We start from the raw sequence: 26,975 nt of genomic DNA on the forward strand, positions 1-26,975 counted from the left end.
CGGTGTTGTGGGGTCTCAAATGTAACGTAGAAAGTAAAAGTTTTTCCACAATACCTGACGACCATTTCATATTTGGGCTTCCGTGGCGCAATGGTTAGCGCGTTCAGCTGTTAATCGAAAGATTGTTGGTTCGAGCCCAACCGGGAGAGGTGTTGTGTGGTCTCAGATGTAGCGCAAAAAGTCAAAACTTTTACACATTACGTGACAACCATTTAATTTCTGAGCTTCCGTGGCTCAATGGTTAGCGCGTTCGGCTGTTAACCGAAAGGTTGGTGGTTCGAGCCCACCCGGGAGAGGTGTTTTTTAGGGTCTCAGATGTAACGTAAAAAGTCATAACTTTTCCACAATACCTGACAAACATTTAATTTCTGAGCTTCCGTGGCTCAATGGTTAGCGCGTTTGGCTGTTAACAAATAGGTTGGTGGTTCGAGCCAATCCAGGAGCGGTGTTGTGACGTCTCAGATGTGACGTAAAAAATCAAGGTTTTTCCACAATACCTGACAACGATTTGATTTCTGAGCTTCCGTGGCTCAATGGTTAGCGCGTTCGGCTGTTAACCAATAGGTTGGTGGTTCGAGCCCATCCGGGAGCGGTGTTGTGACGTCTCAGATGTGAAGTAAAATCAAGGTTTTTCCACAATACCTGACGAACATTTTATTTTTGGGCTTCCGTGGCGCAATGGTTAGCGCGCTCAACTGTTATACAAAAGGTTGAAGGTTCGAGCCCACCCGGGAGCGGTGTTGTGAGGTCTCAGATGTGACGTAAGAAGTCAAGGTTTTTCCACAATACCTGACGACCATTTAATATTTGGGCTTCCGTGGCGCAATGGTTAGCGCGTTCGGCTGTTAACCGACTGAAAGGTTGGTGGTTCGAGCCCATCTGGGAGCGGTGTTGTGAGGTCTCAGATGTAACGTAAAAAGTCAAGGTTTTTCCACAATACCTGACGACCATTTAATTTATGGGCTTCCGTGGCGCAATGGTTAGCGCGTTCAGCTGCAATTCAGAAGACTGGTTGTTTGAGCCCTCCCTGGAGCGGTGTTGTGACGTCTCAGATGTAACGTAAAATGTCAGAGTTTTTCCACAATACCTGACGAACATTTAATTTTTGGGCTTCCGTGGCGCAATGGTTAGCGCGCTCAGCTGTTATTCAAAAGGTTGGTGGTTCGAGCCCACCCGAGAGAGGTGTTGTGGGGTCTCAGACGTAGCGTGAAAAGTCAAAACTTTTCCACAATACCTGACAACCTTTTAATTTCTTGGCTTCCGTGGCGCAATGGTTAGCGCGTTCGGCTGTTAACCAATAGGTTGGTGGTTCGAGCCCATCCGGGAGCGGTGTTGTTGGATCTCAAATGTAACGTAGAAAGCCAAAGTTTTTGCACAATAAATGACGACCATTTAATTTTTGGGCTTCCGTGGTGCAATGGTTAGCGCGTTCGGCTGTGAACCAATAGGTTGGTGGTTCGACCCCATCCGGGAGCGGTGTTGTGAGGTCTCAGATTTGACGTAAAAAGTCAAGGTTTTTACACAATACCTGACGAGCATTTAACTTTTGGGCTTCCGTGGCGCAATGGTTAGCGCGTTCGGCTGTTAACCAATAGGTTGGTGGTTCGAGCCCATCCGGGAGCGGTGTTGTGAGGTCTCAGATGTGACGTAAAAAGTCAAGGTTTTTACACAATACCTGACGAGCATTTAATTTTTGGGCTTCCGTGGCATAATGGTTAGCGCGTTCAGCTGTTAATCGAAAGGTTGGTGGTTCGAGCCCACCCGGGAAAGGTGTTGTGGGGTCTCAAATGTAACGTAGAAAGCCAAAGTTTTTCCACAATACCTGACAACCATTTAATTTCTGAGCTTCCGTGGATCAATGGTTAGCGCGTTCGGCTGTTAACCAATAGGTTGGTGGTTCGAGCCCATCCGGGAGCGGTGTTGTGTGATCTCAAATGTAACGTAGAAAGCCAAAGTTTTTCCACAATACCTGACGACCATTTAATTTTTGGGCTTCCGTGGCGCAATAGTTAGCGCGTTCGGCTGTTAACCAATAGGTTGGTGGTTCGACCCCATCCGGGAGCGGTGTTGTGAGGTCTCAGATGTGACGTAAAAAGTCAAGGTTTTTACATAATACCTGACGAGCATTCAACTTTTGGGCTTCCGTGGCGCAATGGTTAGCGCGTTCGGCTGTTAACCAATAGGTTGGTGGTTCGAGCCCATTTGGGAGCGGTGTTGTGACGTCTCAGATGTGAAGTAAAATCAAGGTTTTTCCACAATACCTGACGAACATTTTATTTTTGGGCTTCCGTGGCGCAATGGTTAGCGCGCTCAACTGTTATACAAAAGGTTGAAGGTTCGAGCCCACCCGGGAGCGGTGTTGTGAGGTCTCAGATGTGACGTAAGAAGTCAAGGTTTTTACACAATACCTGACGAGTATTTAACTTTTGGGCTTCCGTGGCGCAATGGTTAGCGCGTTCAGCTGTTAACCGAAAGGTTGGTGGTTCGAGCCCATCCGGGAGCGGTGTTGTGAGGTCTCAGATGTGACGTAAAAAGTCAAGGTTTTTACACAATACCTAACGAGCATTTAACTTTTGGGCTTCCGTGGCGCAATGGTTAGCGCGTTCGGCTGTTAACCAATAGGTTGGTGGTTCGAGCCCATCCGGGAGCGGTGTTGTGAGGTCTCAGATGTGACGTAAAAAGTCAAGGTTTTTACACAATACCTGACGAGCATTTAATTTATGGGCTACCGTGGCGCAATGGTTAGCGCGTTCGGCTGTGAACCAATAGGTTGGTGGTTCGACCCCATCCGGGAGCGGTGTTGTGAGGTCTCAGATTTGACGTAAAAAGTCAAGGTTTTTACACAATACCTGACGAGCATTTAACTTTTGGGCTTCCGTGGCGCAATGGTTAGCGCGTTCGGCTGTTAACCAATAGGTTGGTGGTTCGAGCCCATCCGGGAGCGGTGTTGTGAGGTCTCAGATGTGACGTAAAAAGTCAAGGTTTTTACATAATACCTGACGAGCATTCAACTTTTGGGCTTCCGTGGCGCAATGGTTAGCGCGTTCGGCTGTTAACCAATAGGTTGGTGGTTCGAGCCCATCCGGGAGCGGTGTTGTGAGGACTCAGATGTGACGTAAAAAGTCAAGGTTTTTACACAATACCTAACGAGCATCTAACTTTTGGGCTTCCGTGGCGCAATGGTTAGCGCGTTCGGTTGTTAACCAATAGGTTGGTGGTTCGAGCCCATCCGGGAGCGGTGTTGTGAGGTCTCAGATGTGACGTAAAAAGTCAAGGTTTTTACACAATACCTGACGAGCATTTAACTTTTGTGCTTCCGTGGCGCAATGGTTAGCGCGTTCGGCTGTTAACCAATAGGTTGGTGGTTCGAGCCCATCCGGGAGCGGTGTTGTGAGGTCTCAGATGTGACGTAAGAAGTCAAGGTTTTTACACAATACCTGACGAGTATTTAACTTTTGGGCTTCCGTGGCGCAATGGTTAGCGCGTTCAGCTGTTAACCGAAAGGTTGGTGGTTCGAGCCCATCCGGGAGCGGTGTTGTGAGGTCTCAGATGTGACGTAAAAAGTCAAGGTTTTTACACAATACCTAACGAGCATTTAACTTTTGGGCTTCCGTGGCGCAATGGTTAGCGCGTTCGGCTGTTAACCAATAGGTTGGTGGTTCGAGCCCATCCGGGAGCGGTGTTGTGAGGTCTCAGATGTGACGTAAAAAGTCATGGTTTTTACACAATACCTGACGAGCATTTAACTTTTGTGCTTCCGTGGCGCAATGGTTAGCGCGTTCGGCTGTGAACCAATAGGTTGGTGGTTCGACCCCATCCGGGAGCGGTGTTGTGAGGTCTCAGATTTGACGTAAAAAGTCAAGGTTTTTACACAATACCTGACGAGCATTTAACTTTTGGGCTTCCGTGGCGCAATGGTTAGCGCGTTCGGCTGTTAACCAATAGGTTGGTGGTTCGAGCCCATCCGGGAGCGGTGTTGTGAGGTCTCAGATGTGACGTAAAAAGTCAAGGTTTTTACATAATACCTGACGAGCATTTAACTTTTGGGCTTCCGTGGCGCAATGGTTAGCGCGTTCGGCTGTTAACCAATAGGTTGGTGGTTCGAGCCCATCCGGGAGCGGTGTTGTGAGGTCTCAGTTGTGACGTAAAAAGTCAAGGTTTTTACACAATACCTAACGAGCATTTAACTTTTGGGCTTCCGTGGCGCAATGGTTAGCGCGTTCGGCTGTTAACCAATAGGTTGGTGGTTCGAGCCCATCCGGGAGCGGTGTTGTGAGGTCTCAGATGTGACGTAAAAAGTCAAGGTTTTTACACAATACCTGACGAGCATTTAACTTTTGTGCTTCCGTGGCGCAATGGTTAGCGCGTTCGGCTGTTAACCAATAGGTTGGTGGTTCGAGCCCATCCGGGAGCGGTGTTGTGAGGTCTCAGATGTGACGTAAAAAGTCAAGGTTTTTACACAATACCTAACGAGCATTTAACTTTTGGGCTTCCGTGGCGCAATGGTTAGCGCGTTCGGCTGGTAACCAATAGGTTGGTGGTTCGAGCCAATCCGGGAGCGGTGTTGTGAGGTCTCAGATGTGACGTAAAAAGTCAAGGTTTTTACACAATACCTGACGAGCATTTAACTTTTGTGCTTCCGTGGCGCAATGGTTAGCGCGTTCGGCTGTTAACCAATAGGTTGGTGGTTCGAGCCCATCCGGGAGCGGTGTTGTGAGGTCTCAGATGTGACGTAAGAAGTCAAGGTTTTTACACAATACCTGACGAGTATTTAACTTTTGGGCTTCCGTGGCGCAATGGTTAGCGCGTTCGGCTGTGAACCAATAGGTTGGTGGTTCGACCCCATCCGGGAGCGGTGTTGTGAGGTCTCAGATTTGACGTAAAAAGTCAAGGTTTTTACACAATACCTGACGAGCATTTAACTTTTGGGCTTCCGTGGCGCAATGGTTAGCGCGTTCGGCTGTTAACCAATAGGTTGGTGGTTCGAGCCCATCCGGGAGCGGTGTTGTGAGGTCTCAGATGTGACGTAAAAAGTCAAGGTTTTTACACAATACCTAACGAGCATTTAAGTTTTGGGCTTCCGTGGCGCAATGGTTAGCGCGTTCAGCTGTTAATCGAAAGGTTGGTGGTTCGAGCCCACCCGGGAAAGGTGTTGTGGGGTCTCAAATGTAACGTAGAAAGCCAAAGTTTTTCCACAATACCTGACGACCATTTAATTTTTGGGCTTCCGTGGTGCAATAGTTAGCGCGTTCGGCTGTTAACCAATAGGTTGGTGGTTCGACCCCATCCGGGAGCGGTGTTGTGAGGTCTCAGACGTGACGTAAAAAGTCAAGGTTTTTACACAATACCTAACGAGCATTTAAGTTTTGGGCTTCCGTGGCGCAATGGTTAGCGCGTTCAGCTGTTAATCGAAAGGTTGGTGGTTCGAGCCCACCCGGGAAAGGTGTTGTGGGGTCTCAAATGTAACGTAGAAAGCCAAAGTTTTTCCACAATACCTGACAACCATTTAATTTCTGAGCTTCCGTGGATCAATGGTTAGCGCGTTCGGCTGTTAACCAATAGGTTGGTGGTTCGAGCCCATCCGGGAGCGGTGTTGTGAGGTCTCAGATGTGACGTATCGTATGTTATAGTCCAATTTGTCCCCCATCTAACCATACTACAAATAATGAGCTACGACAAACAAGGGCCGAGTAATTAAGCTAAACGTAAACAAACAACCCGTCCCTAGGAAATGCATTAGACTATATTTTGCAGGCCCATAACTCTGTGTCTACTAGAGATACGGGGATGTCCTTAGGATATGTTATAGTCCAAATTGTCCCCCATCTAACCATACTAAAAACTTTGGGCTACGACAAACAGGGGCCGAGTACTTAAGCAAAACGTAACGAAACAAACCCCCTCCATAGGAAATGCATTAGACTATACTTTGCAGGCTCGTAAATCTGTTTCTACTGGAGATACGGGGATGTCCTTTGAGTATGTTATAGTCCAATTTGTCCCCCATCTAACCATACTACAAATAATGAGCTACGACAATCAAGGGCCGAGTAATTAAGCTAAACGTAAACAAACAACCCGTCCATAGGAAATGCAGTAGACCATATTTTGCAGGCCCATAACTCTGTGTCTACTAGAGATACGGGGATGTCCTTAGGATATGTTATAGTCCAAATTGTCCCCCATCTAACCATACTACAAATAATGAGCTACGACTAACAAGGGCCGAGTAATTAAGCTAAACGTAAACAAACAACCCGTCCATAGGAAATGCAGTAGACTATATTTTGCAGGCCCATAACTCTGTGTCTACTAGAGATACGGGGATGTCCTTAGGATATGTTATAGTCCAAATTGTCCCCCATCTAACCATACTAAAAACTTTGGGCTACGACAAACAGGGGCCGAGTAATCAAGCTAAACGTAAACAAACAACCCCTCCATAGGAAATGCATTAGACTATAATTTGCAGGCCCATAACTCTGTGTCTACTAGAGATACGGGGATGTCCTTAGGATATGTTATAGTCCAAATTGTCCCCCATCTAACCATACTAAAAACTTTGGGCTACGACAAACAGGGGCCGAGTAATCAAGCTAAACGTAAACAAACAACCCCTCCATAGGAAATGCATTAGACTATAATTTGCAGGCCCATAACTCTGTGTCTACTAGAGATACGGGGATGTCCTTAGGATATGTTATAGTCCAAATTGTCCCCCATCTAACCATACTAAATACTTTGGGCTACGACAAACAGGGGCCGAGTACTTAAGCAAAACGTAACGAAACAAACCCCCTCCATAGGAAATGCATTAGACTGTAGTTTGCAGGCTCGTAACTCTGTTTCTATTGGAGATACGGGGATGTCCTTTGAGTATGTTATAGTCCAATTTGTCCCCCATCTAACCATACTAAAAACATTGAGCTACGACAAACAGGGGCCGAGTAATTAAGCTAAACGTAAACAAACAACCCGTCCATAGCAAATGCATTAGACTATACTTTGCAGGTCCATAACTCTGTGTCTACTAGAGATACGGGGATGTACTTAGGATATGTTATAGTCCAAATTGTCCCCCATCTAACCATACTACAAATAATGAGCTACGACTAACAAGGGCCGAGTAATTAAGCTAAACGTAAACAAACAACCCGTCCATAGGAAATGCAGTAGACTATATTTTGCAGGCCCATAACTCTGTGTCTACTAGAGATACGGGGATGTCCTTAGGATATGTTATAGTCCAAATTGTCCCCCATCTAACCATACTAAAAACTTTGGGCTACGACAAACAGGGGCCGAGTAATCAAGCTAAACGTAAACAAACAACCCCTCCATAGGAAATGCATTAGACTATAATTTGCAGGCCCATAACTCTGTGTCTACTAGAGATACGGGGATGTCCTTAGGATATGTTATAGTCCAAATTGTCCCCCATCTAACCATACTAAAAACTTTGGGCTACGACAAACAGGGGCCGAGTACTTAAGCAAAACGTAACGAAACAAACCCCCTCCATAGGAAATGCATTAGACTATACTTTGCAGGCTCCTAACTCTGTTTCTACTGGAGATACGGGGATGTCCTTTGAGTATGTTATAGTCCAATTTGTCCCCCATCTAACCATACTACAAATAATGAGCTACGACAAACAAGGGCCGAGTAATTAAGCTAAACGTAAACAAACAACCCGTCCCTAGGAAATGCATTAGACTATATTTTGCAGGCCCATAACTCTGTGTCTACTAGAGATACGGGGATGTCCTTAGGATATGTTATAGTCCAAATTGTCCCCCATCTAACCATACTAAAAACTTTGGGCTACGACAAACAGGGGCCGAGTACTTAAGCAAAACGTAACGAAACAAACCCCCTCCATAGGAAATGCATTAGACTATACTTTGCAGGCTCGTAAATCTGTTTCTACTGGAGATACGGGGATGTCCTTTGAGTATGTTATAGTCCAATTTGTCCCCCATCTAACCATACTACAAATAATGAGCTACGACAAACAAGGGCCGAGTAATTAAGCTAAACGTAAACAAACAACCCGTCCATAGGAAATGCAGTAGACCATATTTTGCAGGCCCATAACTCTGTGTCTACTAGAGATACGGGGATGTCCTTAGGATATGTTATAGTCCAAATTGTCCCCCATCTAACCATACTACAAATAATGAGCTACGACTAACAAGGGCCGAGTAATTAAGCTAAACGTAAACAAACAACCCGTCCATAGGAAATGCAGTAGACTATATTTTGCAGGCCCATAACTCTGTGTCTACTAGAGATACGGGGATGTCCTTAGGATATGTTATAGTCCAAATTGTCCCCCATCTAACCATACTAAAAACTTTGGGCTACGACAAACAGGGGCCGAGTAATCAAGCTAAACGTAAACAAACAACCCCTCCATAGGAAATGCATTAGACTATAATTTGCAGGCCCATAACTCTGTGTCTACTAGAGATACGGGGATGTCCTTAGGATATGTTATAGTCCAAATTGTCCCCCATCTAACCATTCTAAAAACTTTGGGCTACGACAAACAGGGGCCGAGTACTTAAGCAAAACGTAACGAAACAAACCCCCTCCATAGGAAATGCATTAGACTATACTTTGCAGGCTCGTAAATCTGTTTCTACTGGAGATACGGGGATGTCCTTTGAGTATGTTATAGTCCAATTTGTCCCCCATCTAACCATACTACAAATAATGAGCTACGAAAAACAAGGGCCGAGTAATTAAGCTAAACGTAAACAAACAACCCGTCCATAGGAAATGCAGTAGACTATATTTTGCAGGCCCATAACTCTGTGTCTACTAGAGATACGGGGATGTCCTTAGGATATGTTATAGTGCAAATTGTCCCCCATCTAACCATACTAAAAACTTTGGGCTACGACAAACAGGGGCCGAGTACTTAAGCAAAACGTAACGAAACAAACCCCCTCCATAGGAAATGCATTAGACTGTAGTTTGCAGGCTCGTAACTCTGTTTCTATTGGAGATACGGGGATGTCCTTTGAGTATGTTATAGTCCAATTTGTCCCCCATCTAAACATACTAAAAACATTGAGCTACGACAAACAGGGGCCGAGTAATTAAGCTAAACGTAAACAAACAACCCGTCCATAGCAAATGCATTAGACTATACTTTGCAGGTCCATAACTCTGTGTCTACTAGAGATACGGGGATGTCCTTAGGATATGTTATAGTCCAAATTGTCCCCCATCTAACCATACTACAAATAATGAGCTACGACTAACAAGGGCCGAGTAATTAAGCTAAACGTAAACAAACAACCCGTCCATAGGAAATGCAGTAGACTATATTTTGCAGGCCCATAACTCTGAGTCTACTAGAGATACGGGGATGTCCTTAGGATATGTTATAGTCCAAATTGTCCCCCATCTAACCATACTAAAAACTTTGGGCTACGACAAACAGGGGCCGAGTAATCAAGCTAAACGTAAACAAACAACCCCTCCATAGGAAATGCAGTAGACCATATTTTGCAGGCCCATAACTCTGTGTCTACTAGAGATACGGGGATGTCCTTAGGATATGTTATAGTCCAAATTGTCCCCCATCTAACCATACTACAAATAATGAGCTACGACTAACAAGGGCCGAGTAATTAAGCTAAACGTAAACAAACAACCCGTCCATAGGAAATGCAGTAGACTATATTTTGCAGGCCCATAACTCTGTGTCTACTAGAGATACGGGGATGTCCTTAGGATATGTTATAGTCCAAATTGTCCCCCATCTAACCATACTAAAAACTTTGGGCTACGACAAACAGGGGCCGAGTAATCAAGCTAAACGTAAACAAACAACCCCTCCATAGGAAATGCATTAGACTATAATTTGCAGGCCCATAACTCTGTGTCTACTAGAGATACGGGGATGTCCTTAGGATATGTTATAGTCCAAATTGTCCCCCATCTAACCATACTAAAAACTTTGGGCTACGACAAACAGGGGCCGAGTACTTAAGCAAAACGTAACGAAACAAACCCCCTCCATAGGAAATGCATTAGACTATACTTTGCAGGCTCCTAACTCTGTTTCTACTGGAGATACGGGGATGTCCTTTGAGTATGTTATAGTCCAATTTGTCCCCCATCTAACCATACTACAAATAATGAGCTACGACAAACAAGGGCCGAGTAATTAAGCTAAACGTAAACAAACAACCCGTCCCTAGGAAATGCATTAGACTATATTTTGCAGGCCCATAACTCTGTGTCTACTAGAGATACGGGGATGTCCTTAGGATATGTTATAGTCCAAATTGTCCCCCATCTAACCATACTAAAAACTTTGGGCTACGACAAACAGGGGCCGAGTACTTAAGCAAAACGTAACGAAACAAACCCCCTCCATAGGAAATGCATTAGACTATATTTTGCAGGCTCGTAAATCTGTTTCTACTGGAGATACGGGGATGTCCTTTGAGTATGTTATAGTCCAATTTGTCCCCCATCTAACCATACTACAAATAATGAGCTACGACAAACAAGGGCCGAGTAATTAAGCTAAACGTAAACAAACAACCCGTCCATAGGAAATGCAGTAGACCATATTTTGCAGGCCCATAACTCTGTGTCTACTAGAGATACGGGGATGTCCTTAGGATATGTTATAGTCCAAATTGTCCCCCATCTAACCATACTACAAATAATGAGCTACGACTAACAAGGGCCGAGTAATTAAGCTAAACGTAAACAAACAACCCGTCCATAGGAAATGCAGTAGACTATATTTTGCAGGCCCATAACTCTGAGTCTACTAGAGATACGGGGATGTCCTTAGGATATGTTATAGTCCAAATTGTCCCCCATCTAACCATACTAAAAACTTTGGGCTACGACAAACAGGGGCCGAGTAATCAAGCTAAACGTAAACAAACAACCCCTCCATAGGAAATGCAGTAGACCATATTTTGCAGGCCCATAACTCTGTGTCTACTAGAGATACGGGGATGTCCTTAGGATATGTTATAGTCCAAATTGTCCCCCATCTAACCATACTACAAATAATGAGCTACGACTAACAAGGGCCGAGTAATTAAGCTAAACGTAAACAAACAACCCGTCCATAGGAAATGCAGTAGACTATATTTTGCAGGCCCATAACTCTGTGTCTACTAGAGATACGGGGATGTCCTTAGGATATGTTATAGTCCAAATTGTCCCCCATCTAACCATACTAAAAACTTTGGGCTACGACAAACAGGGGCCGAGTAATCAAGCTAAACGTAAACAAACAACCCCTCCATAGGAAATGCATTAGACTATAATTTGCAGGCCCATAACTCTGTGTCTACTAGAGATACGGGGATGTCCTTAGGATATGTTATAGTCCAAATTGTCCCCCATCTAACCATACTAAAAACTTTGGGCTACGACAAACAGGGGCCGAGTACTTAAGCAAAACGTAACGAAACAAACCCCCTCCATAGGAAATGCATTAGACTATACTTTGCAGGCTCCTAACTCTGTTTCTACTGGAGATACGGGGATGTCCTTTGAGTATGTTATAGTCCAATTTGTCCCCCATCTAACCATACTACAAATAATGAGATACGACAAACAAGGGCCGAGTAATTAAGCTAAACGTAAACAAACAACCCGTCCCTAGGAAATGCATTAGACTATATTTTGCAGGCCCATAACTCTGTGTCTACTAGAGATACGGGGATGTCCTTAGGATATGTTATAGTCCAAATTGTCCCCCATCTAACCATACTAAAAACTTTGGGCTACGACAAACAGGGGCCGAGTACTTAAGCAAAACGTAACGAAACAAACCCCCTCCATAGGAAATGCATTAGACTATACTTTGCAGGCTCGTAAATCTGTTTCTACTGGAGATACGGGGATGTCCTTTGAGTATGTTATAGTCCAATTTGTCCCCCATCTAACCATACTACAAATAATGAGCTACGACAAACAAGGGCCGAGTAATTAAGCTAAATGTAAACAAACAACCCGTCCATAGGAAATGCAGTAGACCATATTTTGCAGGCCCATAACTCTGTGTCTACTAGAGATACGGGGATGTCCTTAGGATATGTTATAGTGCAAATTGTCCCCCATCTAACCATACTAAAAACTTTGGGCTACGACAAACAGGGGCCGAGTACTTAAGCAAAACGTAACGAAACAAACCCCCTCCATAGGAAATGCATTAGACTATACTTTGCAGGCTCGTAAATCTGTTTCTACTGGAGATACGGGGATGTCCTTTGAGTATGTTATAGTCCAATTTGTCCCCCATCTAACCATACTACAAATAATGAGCTACGACAAACAAGGGCCGAGTAATTAAGCTAAACGTAAACAAACAACCCGTCCATAGGAAATGCAGTAGACTATATTTTGCAGGCCCATAACTCTGTGTCTACTAGAGATACGGGGATGTCCTTAGGATATGTTATAGTCCAAATTGTCCCCCATCTAACCATACTAAAAACTTTGGGCTACGACAAACAGGGGCCGAGTAATCAAGCTAAACGTAAACAAACAACCCCTCCATAGGAAATGCATTAGACTATAATTTGCAGGCCCATAACTCTGTGTCTACTAGAGATACGGGGATGTCCTTAGGATATGTTATAGTCCAAATTGTCCCCCATCTAACCATACTAAAAACTTTGGGCTACGACAAACAGGGGCCGAGTACTTAAGCAAAACGTAACGAAACAAACCCCCTCCATAGGAAATGCATTAGACTATACTTTGCAGGCTCCTAACTCTGTTTCTACTGGAGATACGGGGATGTCCTTTGAGTATGTTATAGTCCAATTTGTCCCCCATCTAACCATACTACAAATAATGAGCTACGACAAACAAGGGCCGAGTAATTAAGCTAAACGTAAACAAACAACCCGTCCCTAGGAAATGCATTAGACTATATTTTGCAGGCCCATAACTCTGTGTCTACTAGAGATACGGGGATGTCCTTAGGATATGTTATAGTCCAAATTGTCCCCCATCTAACCATACTAAAAACTTTGGGCTACGACAAACAGGGGCCGAGTACTTAAGCAAAACGTAACGAAACAAACCCCCTCCATAGGAAATGCATTAGACTATACTTTGCAGGCTCGTAAATCTGTTTCTACTGGAGATACGGGGATGTCCTTTGAGTATGTTATAGTCCAATTTGTCCCACATCTAACCATACTACAAATAATGAGCTACGACAAACAAGGGCCGAGTAATTAAGCTAAACGTAAACAAACAACCCGTCCATAGGAAATGCAGTAGACCATATTTTGCAGGCCCATAACTCTGTGTCTACTAGAGATACGGGGATGTCCTTAGGATATGTTATAGTGCAAATTGTCCCCCATCTAACCATACTAAAAACTTTGGGCTACGACAAACAGGGGCCGAGTACTTAAGCAAAACGTAACGAAACAAACCCCCTCCATAGGAAATGCATTAGACTATACTTTGCAGGCTCGTAAATCTGTTTCTACTGGAGATACGGGGATGTCCTTTGAGTATGTTATAGTCCAATTTGTCCCCCATCTAACCATACTACAAATAATGAGCTACGACAAACAAGGGCCGAGTAATTAAGCTAAACGTAAACAAACAACCCGTCCATAGGAAATGCAGTAGACTATATTTTGCAGGCCCATAACTCTGTGTCTACTAGAGATACGGGGATGTCCTTAGGATATGTTATAGTCCAAATTGTCCCCCATCTAACCATACTAAAAACTTTGGGCTACGACAAACAGGGGCCGAGTAATCAAGCTAAACGTAAACAAACAACCCCTCCATAGGAAATGCATTAGACTATAATTTGCAGGCCCATAACTCTGTGTCTACTAGAGATACGGGGATGTCCTTAGGATATGTTATAGTCCAAATTGTCCCCCATCTAACCATACTAAAAACTTTGGGCTACGACAAACAGGGGCCGAGTACTTAAGCAAAACGTAACGAAACAAACCCCCTCCATAGGAAATGCATTAGACTATACTTTGCAGGCTCGTAAATCTGTTTCTACTGGAGATACGGGGATGTCCTTTGAGTATGTTATAGTCCAATTTGTCCCCCATCTAACCATACTACAAATAATGAGCTACGACAAACAAGGGCCGAGTAATTAAGCTAAACGTAAACAAACAACCCGTCCATAGGAAATGCAGTAGACCATATTTTGCAGGCCCATAACTCTGTGTCTACTAGAGATACGGGGATGTCCTTAGGATATGTTATAGTGCAAATTGTCCCCCATCTAACCATACTAAAAACTTTGGGCTACGACAAACAGGGGCCGAGTACTTAAGCAAAACGTAACGAAACAAACCCCCTCCATAGGAAATGCATTAGACTATACTTTGCAGGCTCGTAAATCTGTTTCTACTGGAGATACGGGGATGTCCTTTGAGTATGTTATAGTCCAATTTGTCCCACATCTAACCATACTACAAATAATGAGCTACGACAAACAAGGGCCGAGTAATTAAGCTAAACGTAAACAAACAACCCGTCCATAGGAAATGCAGTAGACCATATTTTGCAGGCCCATAACTCTGTGTCTACTAGAGATACGGGGATGTCCTTAGGATATGTTATAGTGCAAATTGTCCCCCATCTAACCATACTAAAAACTTTGGGCTACGACAAACAGGGGCCGAGTACTTAAGCAAAACGTAACGAAACAAACCCCCTCCATAGGAAATGCATTAGACTATACTTTGCAGGCTCGTAAATCTGTTTCTACTGGAGATACGGGGATGTCCTTTGAGTATGTTATAGTCCAATTTGTCCCCCATCTAACCATACTACAAATAATGAGCTACGACAAACAAGGGCCGAGTAATTAAGCTAAACGTAAACAAACAACCCGTCCATAGGAAATGCAGTAGACTATATTTTGCAGGCCCATAACTCTGTGTCTACTAGAGATACGGGGATGTCCTTAGGATATGTTATAGTCCAAATTGTCCCCCATCTAACCATACTAAAAACTTTGGGCTACGACAAACAGGGGCCGAGTAATCAAGCTAAACGTAAACAAACAACCCCTCCATAGGAAATGCATTAGACTATAATTTGCAGGCCCATAACTCTGTGTCTACTAGAGATACGGGGATGTCCTTAGGATATGTTATAGTCCAAATTGTCCCCCATCTAACCATACTAAAAACTTTGGGCTACGACAAACAGGGGCCGAGTACTTAAGCAAAACGTAACGAAACAAACCCCCTCCATAGGAAATGCATTAGACTATACTTTGCAGGCTCGTAAATCTGTTTCTACTGGAGATACGGGGATGTCCTTTGAGTATGTTATAGTCCAATTTGTCCCCCATCTAACCATACTACAAATAATGAGCTACGACAAACAAGGGCCGAGTAATTAAGCTAAACGTAAACAAACAACCCGTCCATAGGAAATGCAGTAGACCATATTTTGCAGGCCCATAACTCTGTGTCTACTAGAGATACGGGGATGTCCTTAGGATATGTTATAGTGCAAATTGTCCCCCATCTAACCATACTAAAAACTTTGGGCTACGACAAACAGGGGCCGAGTACTTAAGCAAAACGTAACGAAACAAACCCCCTCCATAGGAAATGCATTAGACTATACTTTGCAGGCTCGTAAATCTGTTTCTACTGGAGATACGGGGATGTCCTTTGAGTATGTTATAGTCCAATTTGTCCCACATCTAACCATACTACAAATAATGAGCTACGACAAACAAGGGCCGAGTAATTAAGCTAAACGTAAACAAACAACCCGTCCATAGGAAATGCAGTAGACCATATTTTGCAGGCCCATAACTCTGTGTCTACTAGAGATACGGGGATGTCCTTAGGATATGTTATAGTGCAAATTGTCCCCCATCTAACCATACTAAAAACTTTGGGCTACGACAAACAGGGGCCGAGTACTTAAGCAAAACGTAACGAAACAAACCCCCTCCATAGGAAATGCATTAGACTATACTTTGCAGGCTCGTAAATCTGTTTCTACTGGAGATACGGGGATGTCCTTTGAGTATGTTATAGTCCAATTTGTCCCCCATCTAACCATACTACAAATAATGAGCTACGACAAACAAGGGCCGAGTAATTAAGCTAAACGTAAACAAACAACCCGTCCATAGGAAATGCAGTAGACTATATTTTGCAGGCCCATAACTCTGTGTCTACTAGAGATACGGGGATGTCCTTAGGATATGTTATAGTCCAAATTGTCCCCCATCTAACCATACTAAAAACTTTGGGCTACGACAAACAGGGGCCGAGTAATCAAGCTAAACGTAAACAAACAACCCCTCCATAGGAAATGCATTAGACTATAATTTGCAGGCCCATAACTCTGTGTCTACTAGAGATACGGGGATGTCCTTAGGATATGTTATAGTCCAAATTGTCCCCCATCTAACCATACTAAAAACTTTGGGCTACGACAAACAGGGGCCGAGTACTTAAGCAAAACGTAACGAAACAAACCCCCTCCATAGGAAATGCATTAGACTATACTTTGCAGGCTCGTAAATCTGTTTCTACTGGAGATACGGGGATGTCCTTTGAGTATGTTATAGTCCAATTTGTCCCCCATCTAACCATACTACAAATAATGAGCTACGACAAACAAGGGCCGAGTAATTAAGCTAAACGTAAACAAACAACCCGTCCATAGGAAATGCAGTAGACCATATTTTGCAGGCCCATAACTCTGTGTCTACTAGAGATACGGGGATGTCCTTAGGATATGTTATAGTGCAAATTGTCCCCCATCTAACCATACTAAAAACTTTGGGCTACGACAAACAGGGGCCGAGTACTTAAGCAAAACGTAACGAAACAAACCCCCTCCATAGGAAATGCATTAGACTATACTTTGCAGGCTCGTAAATCTGTTTCTACTGGAGATACGGGGATGTCCTTTGAGTATGTTATAGTCCAATTTGTCCCCCATCTAACCATACTACAAATAATGAGCTACGACAAACAAGGGCCGAGTAATTAAGCTAAACGTAAACAAACAACCCGTCCATAGGAAATGCAGTAGACTATATTTTGCAGGCCCATAACTCTGTGTCTACTAGAGATACGGGGATGTCCTTAGGATATGTTATAGTCCAAATTGTCCCCCATCTAACCATACTAAAAACTTTGGGCTACGACAAACAGGGGCCGAGTAATCAAGCTAAACGTAAACAAACAACCCCTCCATAGGAAATGCATTAGACTATAATTTGCAGGCCCATAACTCTGTGTCTACTAGAGATACGGGGATGTCCTTAGGATATGTTATAGTCCAAATTGTCCCCCATCTAACCATACTAAAAAATTTGGGCTACGACAAACAGGGGCCGAGTACTTAAGCAAAACGTAACGAAACAAACCCCCTCCATAGGAAATGCATTAGACTATACTTTGCAGGCTCCTAACTCTGTTTCTACTGGAGATACGGGGATGTCCTTTGAGTATGTTATAGTCCAATTTGTCCCCCATCTAACCATACTACAAATAATGAGCTACGACAAACAAGGGCCGAGTAATTAAGCTAAACGTAAACAAACAACCCGTCCCTAGGAAATGCATTAGACTATATTTTGCAGGCCCATAACTCTGTGTCTACTAGAGATACGGGGATGTCCTTAGGATATGTTATAGTCCAAATTGTTCCCCATCTAACCATACTAAAAACTTTGGGCTACGACAAACAGGGGCCGAGTAATCAAGCTAAACGTAAACAAACAACCCCTCCATAGGAAATGCATTAGACTATAATTTGCAGGCCCATAACTCTGTGTCTACTAGAGATACGGGGATGTCCTTAGGATATGTTATAGTCCAAATTGTCCCCCATCTAACCATACTAAAAACTTTGGGCTACGACAAACAGGGGCCGAGTACTTAAGCAAAACGTAACGAAACAAACCCCCTCCATAGGAAATGCATTAGACTATACTTTGCAGGCTCGTAAATCTGTTTCTACTGGAGATACGGGGATGTCCTTTGAGTATGTTATAGTCCAATTTGTCCCCCATCTAACCATACTACAAATAATGAGCTACGACAAACAAGGGCCGAGTAATTAAGCTAAACGTAAACAAACAACCCGTCCATAGGAAATGCAGTAGACTATATTTTGCAGGCCCATAACTCTGTGTCTACTAGAGATACGGGGATGTCCTTAGGATATGTTATAGTCCAAATTGTCCCCCATCTAACCATACTAAAAACTTTGGGCTACGACAAACAGGGGCCGAGTAATCAAGCTAAACGTAAACAAACAACCCCTCCATAGGAAATGCATTAGACTATAATTTGCAGGCCCATAACTCTGTGTCTACTAGAGATACGGGGATGTCCTTAGGATATGTTATAGTCCAAATTGTCCCCCATCTAACCATACTAAAAAATTTGGGCTACGACAAACAGGGGCCGAGTACTTAAGCAAAACGTAACGAAACAAACCCCCTCCATAGGAAATGCATTAGACTATACTTTGCAGGCTCCTAACTCTGTTTCTACTGGAGATACGGGGATGTCCTTTGAGTATGTTATAGTCCAATTTGTCCCCCATCTAACCATACTACAAATAATGAGCTACGACAAACAAGGGCCGAGTAATTAAGCTAAACGTAAACAAACAACCCGTCCCTAGGAAATGCATTAGACTATATTTTGCAGGCCCATAACTCTGTGTCTACTAGAGATACGGGGATGTCCTTAGGATATGTTATAGTCCAAATTGTTCCCCATCTAACCATACTAAAAACTTTGGGCTACGACAAACAGGGGCCGAGTAATCAAGCTAAACGTAAACAAACAACCCCTCCATAGGAAATGCATTAGACTATAATTTGCAGGCCCATAACTCTGTGTCTACTAGAGATACGGGGATGTCCTTAGGATATGTTATAGTCCAAATTGTCCCCCATCTAACCATACTAAAAACTTTGGGCTACGACAAACAGGGGCCGAGTACTTAAGCAAAACGTAACGAAACAAACCCCCTCCATAGGAAATGCATTAGACTATACTTTGCAGGCTCGTAAATCTGTTTCTACTGGAGATACGGGGATGTCCTTTGAGTATGTTATAGTCCAATTTGTCCCCCATCTAACCATACTACAAATAATGAGCTACGACAAACAAGGGCCGAGTAATTAAGCTAAACGTAAACAAACAACCCGTCCATAGGAAATGCAGTAGACCATATTTTGCAGGCCCATAACTCTGTGTCTACTAGAGATACGGGGATGTCCTTAGGATATGTTATAGTGCAAATTGTCCCCCATCTAATCATACGAAAAACTTTGGGCTACGACAAACAGGGGCCGAGTACTTAAGCAAAACGTAACGAAACAAACCCCCTCCATAGGAAATGCATTAGACTGTAGTTTGCAGGCTCGTAACTCTGTTTCTATTGGAGATACGGGGATGTCCTTTGAGTATGTTATAGTCCAATTTGTCCCCCATCTAACCATACTAAAAACATTGAGCTACGACAAACAGGGGCCGAGTAATTAAGCTAAACGTAAACAAACAACCCGTCCATAGCAAATGCATTAGACTATACTTTGCAGGTCCATAACTCTGTGTCTACTAGAGATACGGGGATGTCCTTAGGATATGTTATAGTCCAAATTGTTCCCCATCTAACCATACTAAAAACTTTGGGCTACGACAAACAGGGGCCGAGTAATCAAGCTAAACGTAAACAAACAACCCCTCCATAGGAAATGCATTAGACTATAATTTGCAGGCCCATAACTCTGTGTCTACTAGAGATACGGGGATGTCCTTAGGATATGTTATAGTCCAAATTGTCCCCCATCTAACCATACTAAAAACTTTGGGCTACGACAAACAGGGGCCGAGTACTTAAGCAAAACGTAACGAAACAAACCCCCTCCATAGGAAATGCATTAGACTATACTTTGCAGGCTCCTAACTCTGTTTCTACTGGAGATACGGGGATGTCCTTTGAGTATGTTATAGTCCAATTTGTCCCCCATCTAACCATACTACAAATAATGAGCTACGACAAACAAGGGCCGAGTAATTAAGCTAAACGTAAACAAACAACCCGTCCCTAGGAAATGCATTAGACTATATTTTGCAGGCCCATAACTCTGTGTCTACTAGAGATACGGGGATGTCCTTAGGATATGTTATAGTCCAAATTGACCCCCATCTAACCATACTAAAAACTTTGGGCTACGACAAACAGGGGCCGAGTACTTAAGCAAAACGTAACGAAACAAACCCCCTCCATAGGAAATGCATTAGACTATACTTTGCAGGCTCGTAAATCTGTTTCTACTGGAGATACGGGGATGTCCTTTGAGTATGTTATAGTCCAATTTGTCCCCCATCTAACCATACTACAAATAATGAGCTACGACAAACAAGGGCCGAGTAATTAAGCTAAACGTAAACAAACAACCCGTCCATAGGAAATGCAGTAGACCATATTTTGCAGGCCCATAACTCTGTGTCTACTAGAGATACGGGGATGTCCTTAGGATATGTTATAGTGCAAATTGTCCCCCATCTAACCATACTAAAAACTTTGGGCTACGACAAACAGGGGCCGAGTACTTAAGCAAAACGTAACGAAACAAACCCCCTCCATAGGAAATGCATTAGACTGTAGTTTGCAGGCTCGTAACTCTGTTTCTATTGGAGATACGGGGATGTCCTTTGAGTATGTTATAGTCCAATTTGTCCCCCATCTAACCATACTAAAAACATTGAGCTACGACAAACAGGGGCCGAGTAATTAAGCTAAACGTAAACAAACAACCCGTCCATAGCAAATGCATTAGACTATACTTTGCAGGTCCATAACTCTGTGTCTACTAGAGATACGGGGATGTCCTTAGGATATGTTATAGTCCAAATTGTTCCCCATCTAACCATACTAAAAACATTGAGCTAGGACAAACAGGGTCCGAGATATTAAGCAAAATGTTCGTCAACTTTTGTATCGTCTCACTTATTTTTATTATGTTACTTATGATTTTTGCACTAAACTTTGGAGGCTCATAACTCTTGTTCTACAAGAGATACTGGGATCTCCTTTGGATATGTTATAGTACTCTTTGCTCCCCATACAAGGATACTTTAAACTTGAGGCTACCTCAATATCGTCGTCAACTTATTTTTTGTCTCACTTATTGTTAGAAGGTTACTTTTGATTTTTGAAAATAAACTTTGCAGGCTCGTAACTCTGGTTCTACCAGAGATACGGGGATGTAAATAATGTGACCTTGACACAAATGTTCGGATAATTATAAAGGTCTTTGCATGTTCCAAGCAAAAAAAAAACTTCGCGGTTTCGAACCTGTGGCCTTCCGAGAGTGAGGCGGATGCGATAACCGCTACACTAAAGATATGTTATTATTTTTAATCGAAAGAACAGGGTCAAGTAATTAAGCAATACGTGAACAAACAAACCCCTCCATAGAAAATGCATTAGACTATACTTTGCAGGCTCGTAACTCTGTTTCTACTGGAGATACGGGGATGTCCTTTGAGTATGTTATAGTACAATTTGTCCCCCATCTAACCATACTAAAAACAATGAGCTACGACAAACAGTAGTCGAGTAATTAAGCTAATCGTAAACAAACAAACCCCTCCATAGGAAATGCATTAGACTATACTTTGCAATCTCGTAACTCTGTTTCTACTGGAGATACGGGGATGTCCTTTGAGTATGTTATAGTCCAATTTGTCCCCCATCTAACCATACTAAAAACATTGAGCTACGACAAACAGCAGTCGAGTAATTAAGCTAATCGTAAACAAACAAACCCCTCCATAGGAAATGCATTAGACTATACTTTGCAGGCCCATAACTCTGTGTCTACTAGAGATACGGGGATGTCCTTAGGATATGTTATAGTCCAAATTGTCCCCCATCTAACCATACTAAAAACTTTGGGCTACGACAAACAAGGGCCGAGTACTTAAGCAAAACGTAACGAAACAAACCCCCTCCATAGGAAATGCATTAGACTATACTTTGCAGGCTCGTAAATCTGTTTCTACTGGAGATACGGGGATGTCCTTTGAGTATGTTATAGTCCAATTTGTCCCCCATCTAACCATACTACAAATAATGAGCTACGACAAACAAGGGCCGAGTAATTAAGCTAAACGTAAACAAACAACCCGTCCATAGGAAATGCAGTAGACTATATTTTGCAGGCCCATAACTCTGTGTCTACTAGAGATACGGGGATGTCCTTAGGATATGTTATAGTGCAAATTGTCCCCCATCTAACCATACTAAAAACTTTGGGCTACGACAAACAGGGGCCGAGTACTTAAGCAAAACGTAACGAAACAAACCCCCTCCATAGGAAATGCATTAGACTATAGTTTGCAGGCTCGTAACTCTGTTTCTATTGGAGATACGGGGATGTCCTTTGAGTATGTTATAGTCCAATTTGTCCCCCATCTAACCATACTAAAAACATTGAGCTACGACAAACAGGGGCCGAGTAATTAAGCTAAACGTAAACAAACAACCCGTCCATAGCAAATGCATTAGACTATACTTTGCAGGTCCATAACTCTGTGTTTACTAGAGATACGGGGATGTCCTTAGGATATGTTATAGTCCAAATTATTCCCCATCTAACCATACTAAAAACATTGAGCTAGGACAAACAGGGTCAGAGATATTAAGCAAAATGTTCGTCAACTTTTGTATCGTCTCACTTATTTTTATTATGTTACTTATGATTTTTGCACTAAACTTTGGAGGCTCATAACTCTTGTTCTACAAGAGATACTGGGATCTCCTTTGGATATGTTATAGTACTCTTTGCTCCCCATACAAGGATACTTTAAACTTGAGGCTACCTCAATATCGTCGTCAACTTATTTTTTGTCTCACTTATTGTTAGAAGGTTACTTTTGATTTTTGAAAATAAATTTTGCAGGCTCGTAACTCTGTTTCTACTGGAGATATGGGGATGTCCTTTGAGTATGTTATAGACCAATTTGTCCTTCATCTAGCCATACCAAGAATTAGGGCTACGACAAACAGTAGTCGAGTAATTAAGCTAATCGTAAACAAACAAACCCCCTCCATAGGAAATACATTACACTAAATTCTGGAGGCTCGTAACTCTGGTTCTACCAGAGTTACGGGGATGTAAATAATGTGACCTTGACACAAATGTTCGGATAATTATAAAAAAAAACTTCGCGGTTTCGAACCTGTGGCCTTCCGGGAGTGAGGCGGATGCGATAACCGCTACACTAAAGATATGTTATTATTTTTAATCGAAAGAACAGGGTCAAGTAATTAAGCAATACGTGAAAAAAAAAACCCCTCCATAGAAAATGCATTAGACTATACTTTGCAGGCTCCTAACTCTGTTTCTACTGGAGATACGGGGATGTCCTTTGAGTATGTTATAGTCCAATTTGTCCCCCATCTAACCATACTACAAATAATGAGCTACGACAAACAAGGGCCGAGTAATTAAGCTAAACGTAAACAAACAACCCGTCCCTAGGAAATGCATTAGACTATATTTTGCAGGCCCATAACTCTGTGTCTACTAGAGATACGGGGATGTCCTTAGGATATGTTATAGTCCAAATTGTCCCCCATCTAACCATACTAAAAACTTTGGGCTACGACAAACAGGGGCCGAGTACTTAAGCAAAACGTAACGAAACAAACCCACTCCATAGGAAATGCATTAGACTATACTTTGCAGGCTCGTAAATCTGTTTCTACTGGAGATACGGGGATGTCCTTTGAGTATGTTATAGTCCAATTTGTCCCCCATCTAACCATACTACAAATAATGAGCTACGACAAACAAGGGCCGAGTAATTAAGCTAAACGTAAACAAACAACCCGTCCATAGGAAATGCAGTAGACCATATTTTGCAGGCCCATAACTCTGTGTCTACTAGAGATACGGGGATGTCCTTAGGATATGTTATAGTGCAAATTGTCCCCCATCTAACCATACTAAAAACTTTGGGCTACGACAAACAGGGGCCGAGTACTTAAGCAAAACGTAACGAAACAAACCCCCTCCATAGGAAATGCATTAGACTGTAGTTTGCAGGCTCGTAACTCTGTTTCTATTGGAGATACGGGGATGTCCTTTGAGTATGTTATAGTCCAATTTGTCCCCCATCTAACCATACTAAAAACATTGAGCTACGACAAACAGGGGCCGAGTAATTAAGCTAAACGTAAACAAACAACCCGTCCATAGCAAATGCATTAGACTATACTTTGCAGGTCCATAACTCTGTGTCTACTAGAGATACGGGGATGTCCTTAGGATATGTTATAGTCCAAATTGTTCCCCATCTAACCATACTAAAAACATTGAGCTAGGACAAACAGGGTCCGAGATATTAAGCAAAATGTTCGTCAACTTTTGTATCGTCTCACTTATTTTTATTATGTTACTTATGATTTTTGCACTAAACTTTGGAGGCTCATAACTCTTGTTCTACAAGAGATACTGGGATCTCCTTTGGATATGTTATAGTACTCTTTGCTCCCCATACAAGGATACTTTAAACTTGAGGCTACCTCGATATCGTCGTCAACTTATTTTTTGTCTCACTTATTGTTAGAAGGTTACTTTTGATTTTTGAAAATAATTTTTGCAGGCTCGTAACTCTGGTTCTACCAGAGATACGGGGATGTAAATAATGTGACCTTGACACAAATGTTCGGATAATTATAAAGGTCTTTGCATGTTCCAAGCAAAAAAAAAACTTCGCGGTTTCGAACCTGTGGCCTTCCGAGAGTGAGGCGGATGCGATAACCGCTACACTAAAGATATGTTATTATTTTTAGTCGAAAGAACAGGGTCAAGTAATTAAGCAATACGTGAACAAACAAACCCCTTCATAGAAAATGCATTAGACTATACTTTGCAGGCTCGTAACTCTGTTTCTATTGGAGATACGGGGATGTCCTTTGAGTATGTTATAGTCCAATTTGTCCCCCATCTAACCATACTAAAAACATTGAGCTACGACAAACAGGGGCCGAGTAATTAAGCTAAACGTAAACAAACAACCCGTCCATAGCAAATGCATTAGACTATACTTTGCAGGTCCATAACTCTGTGTTTACTAGAGATACGGGGATGTCCTTAGGATATGTTATAGTCCAAATTATTCCCCATCTAACCATACTAAAAACATTGAGCTAGGACAAACAGGGTCAGAGATATTAAGCAAAATGTTCGTCAACTTTTGTATCGTCTCACTTATTTTTATTATGTTACTTATGATTTTTGCACTAAACTTTGGAGGCTCATAACTCTTGTTCTACAAGAGATACTGGGATCTCCTTTGGATATGTTATAGTACTCTTTGCTCCCCATACAAGGATACTTTAAACTTGAGGCTACCTCAATATCGTCGTCAACTTATTTTTTGTCTCACTTATTGTTAGAAGGTTACTTTTGATTTTTGAAAATAAATTTTGCAGGCTCGTAACTCTGTTTCTACTGGAGATACGGGGATGTCTTTTGAGTATGTTATAGACCAATTTGCCCTTCATCTAGCCATACCAAGAATTAGGGCTACGACAAACAGTAGTCGAGTAATTAAGCTAATCGTAAACAAACAAACCCCCTCCATAGGAAATACATTACACTAAATTCTGGAGGCTCGTAACTCTGGTTCTACCAGAGATACGGGGATGTAAATAATGTGACCTTGACACAAATGTTCGGATAATTATAAAAAAAAACTTCGCGGTTTCGAACCTGTGGCCTTCCGGGAGTGAGGCGGATGCGATAACCGCTACACTAAAGATATGTTATTATTTTTAATCGAAAGAACAGGGTCAAGTAATTAAGCAATACGTGAAAAAACAAACCCCTCCATAGAAAATGCATTAGACTATACTTTGCAGGCTCGTAACTCTGTTTCTATTGGAGATACGGGGATGTCCTTTGAGTATGTTATAGTCCAATTTGTCCCCCATCTAACCATACTAAAAACATTGAGCTACGACAAACAGGGGCCGAGTAATTAAGCTAAACGTAAACAAACAACCCGTCCATAGCAAATGCATTAGACTATACTTTGCAGGTCCATAACTCTGTGTTTACTAGAGATACGGGGATGTCCTTAGGATATGTTATAGTCCAAATTATTCCCCATCTAACCATACTAAAAACATTGAGCTAGGACAAACAGGGTCAGAGATATTAAGCAAAATGTTCGTCAACTTTTGTATCGTCTCACTTATTTTTATTATGTTACTTATGATTTTTGCACTAAACTTTGGAGGCTCATAACTCTTGTTCTACAAGAGATACTGGGATCTCCTTTGGATATGTTATAGTACTCTTTGCTCCCCATACAAGGATACTTTAAACTTGAGGCTACCTCAATATCGTCGTCAACTTATTTTTTGTCTCACTTATTGTTAGAAGGTTACTTTTGATTTTTGAAAATAAATTTTGCAGGCTCGTAACTCTGTTTCTACTGGAGATACGGGGATGTCTTTTGAGTATGTTATAGACCAATTTGCCCTTCATCTAGCCATACCAAGAATTAGGGCTACGACAAACAGTAGTCGAGTAATTAAGCTAATCGTAAACAAACAAACCCCCTCCATAGGAAATACATTACACTAAATTCTGGAGGCTCGTAACTCTGGTTCTACCAGAGATACGGGGATGTAAATAATGTGACCTTGACACAAATGTTCGGATAATTATAAAAAAAAACTTCGCGGTTTCGAACCTGTGGCCTTCCGGGAGTGAGGCGGATGCGATAACCGCTTCACTAAAGATATGTTATTATTTTTAATCGAAAGAACAGGGTCAAGTAATTAAGCAATACGTGAAAAAACAAACCCCTCCATAGAAAATGCATTAGACTATACTTTGCAGGCTCCTAACTCTGTTTCTACTGGAGATACGGGGATGTCCTTTGAGTATGTTATAG

The 26,975-nt window shown here is 42.4% G+C and overlaps 4 non-coding genes across 4 annotated transcripts; all 4 read left to right on the forward strand.

Moving 5' to 3' along the window:
* Nucleotides 1–1,403: 1,403 nt before the first annotated feature.
* On the forward strand, nt 1,404–1,476 carry TRNAH-GUG (transfer RNA histidin (anticodon GUG)). The gene has a single exon. It is a non-coding gene; the product is annotated as a tRNA-His (tRNA).
* Nucleotides 1,477–3,753: 2,277 nt separating this feature from the next.
* On the forward strand, nt 3,754–3,826 carry TRNAH-GUG (transfer RNA histidin (anticodon GUG)). Its single transcript has one exon. It is a non-coding gene; the product is annotated as a tRNA-His (tRNA).
* Nucleotides 3,827–4,488: 662 nt separating this feature from the next.
* TRNAT-GGU (transfer RNA threonine (anticodon GGU)) lies at nt 4,489–4,561 on the forward strand. The gene has a single exon. It is a non-coding gene; the product is annotated as a tRNA-Thr (tRNA).
* Nucleotides 4,562–4,782: 221 nt separating this feature from the next.
* TRNAH-GUG (transfer RNA histidin (anticodon GUG)) lies at nt 4,783–4,855 on the forward strand. The gene has a single exon. It is a non-coding gene; the product is annotated as a tRNA-His (tRNA).
* Nucleotides 4,856–26,975: the final 22,120 nt, after the last annotated feature.

Source organism: Phalangium opilio, unplaced genomic scaffold (genome assembly GCF_054372755.1).
Source record: "Phalangium opilio isolate 3A_F unplaced genomic scaffold, DU_Popi_V2 ptg001170l_1, whole genome shotgun sequence".
NCBI classification, from domain to species: Eukaryota; Metazoa; Arthropoda; class Arachnida; order Opiliones; family Phalangiidae; genus Phalangium; species Phalangium opilio.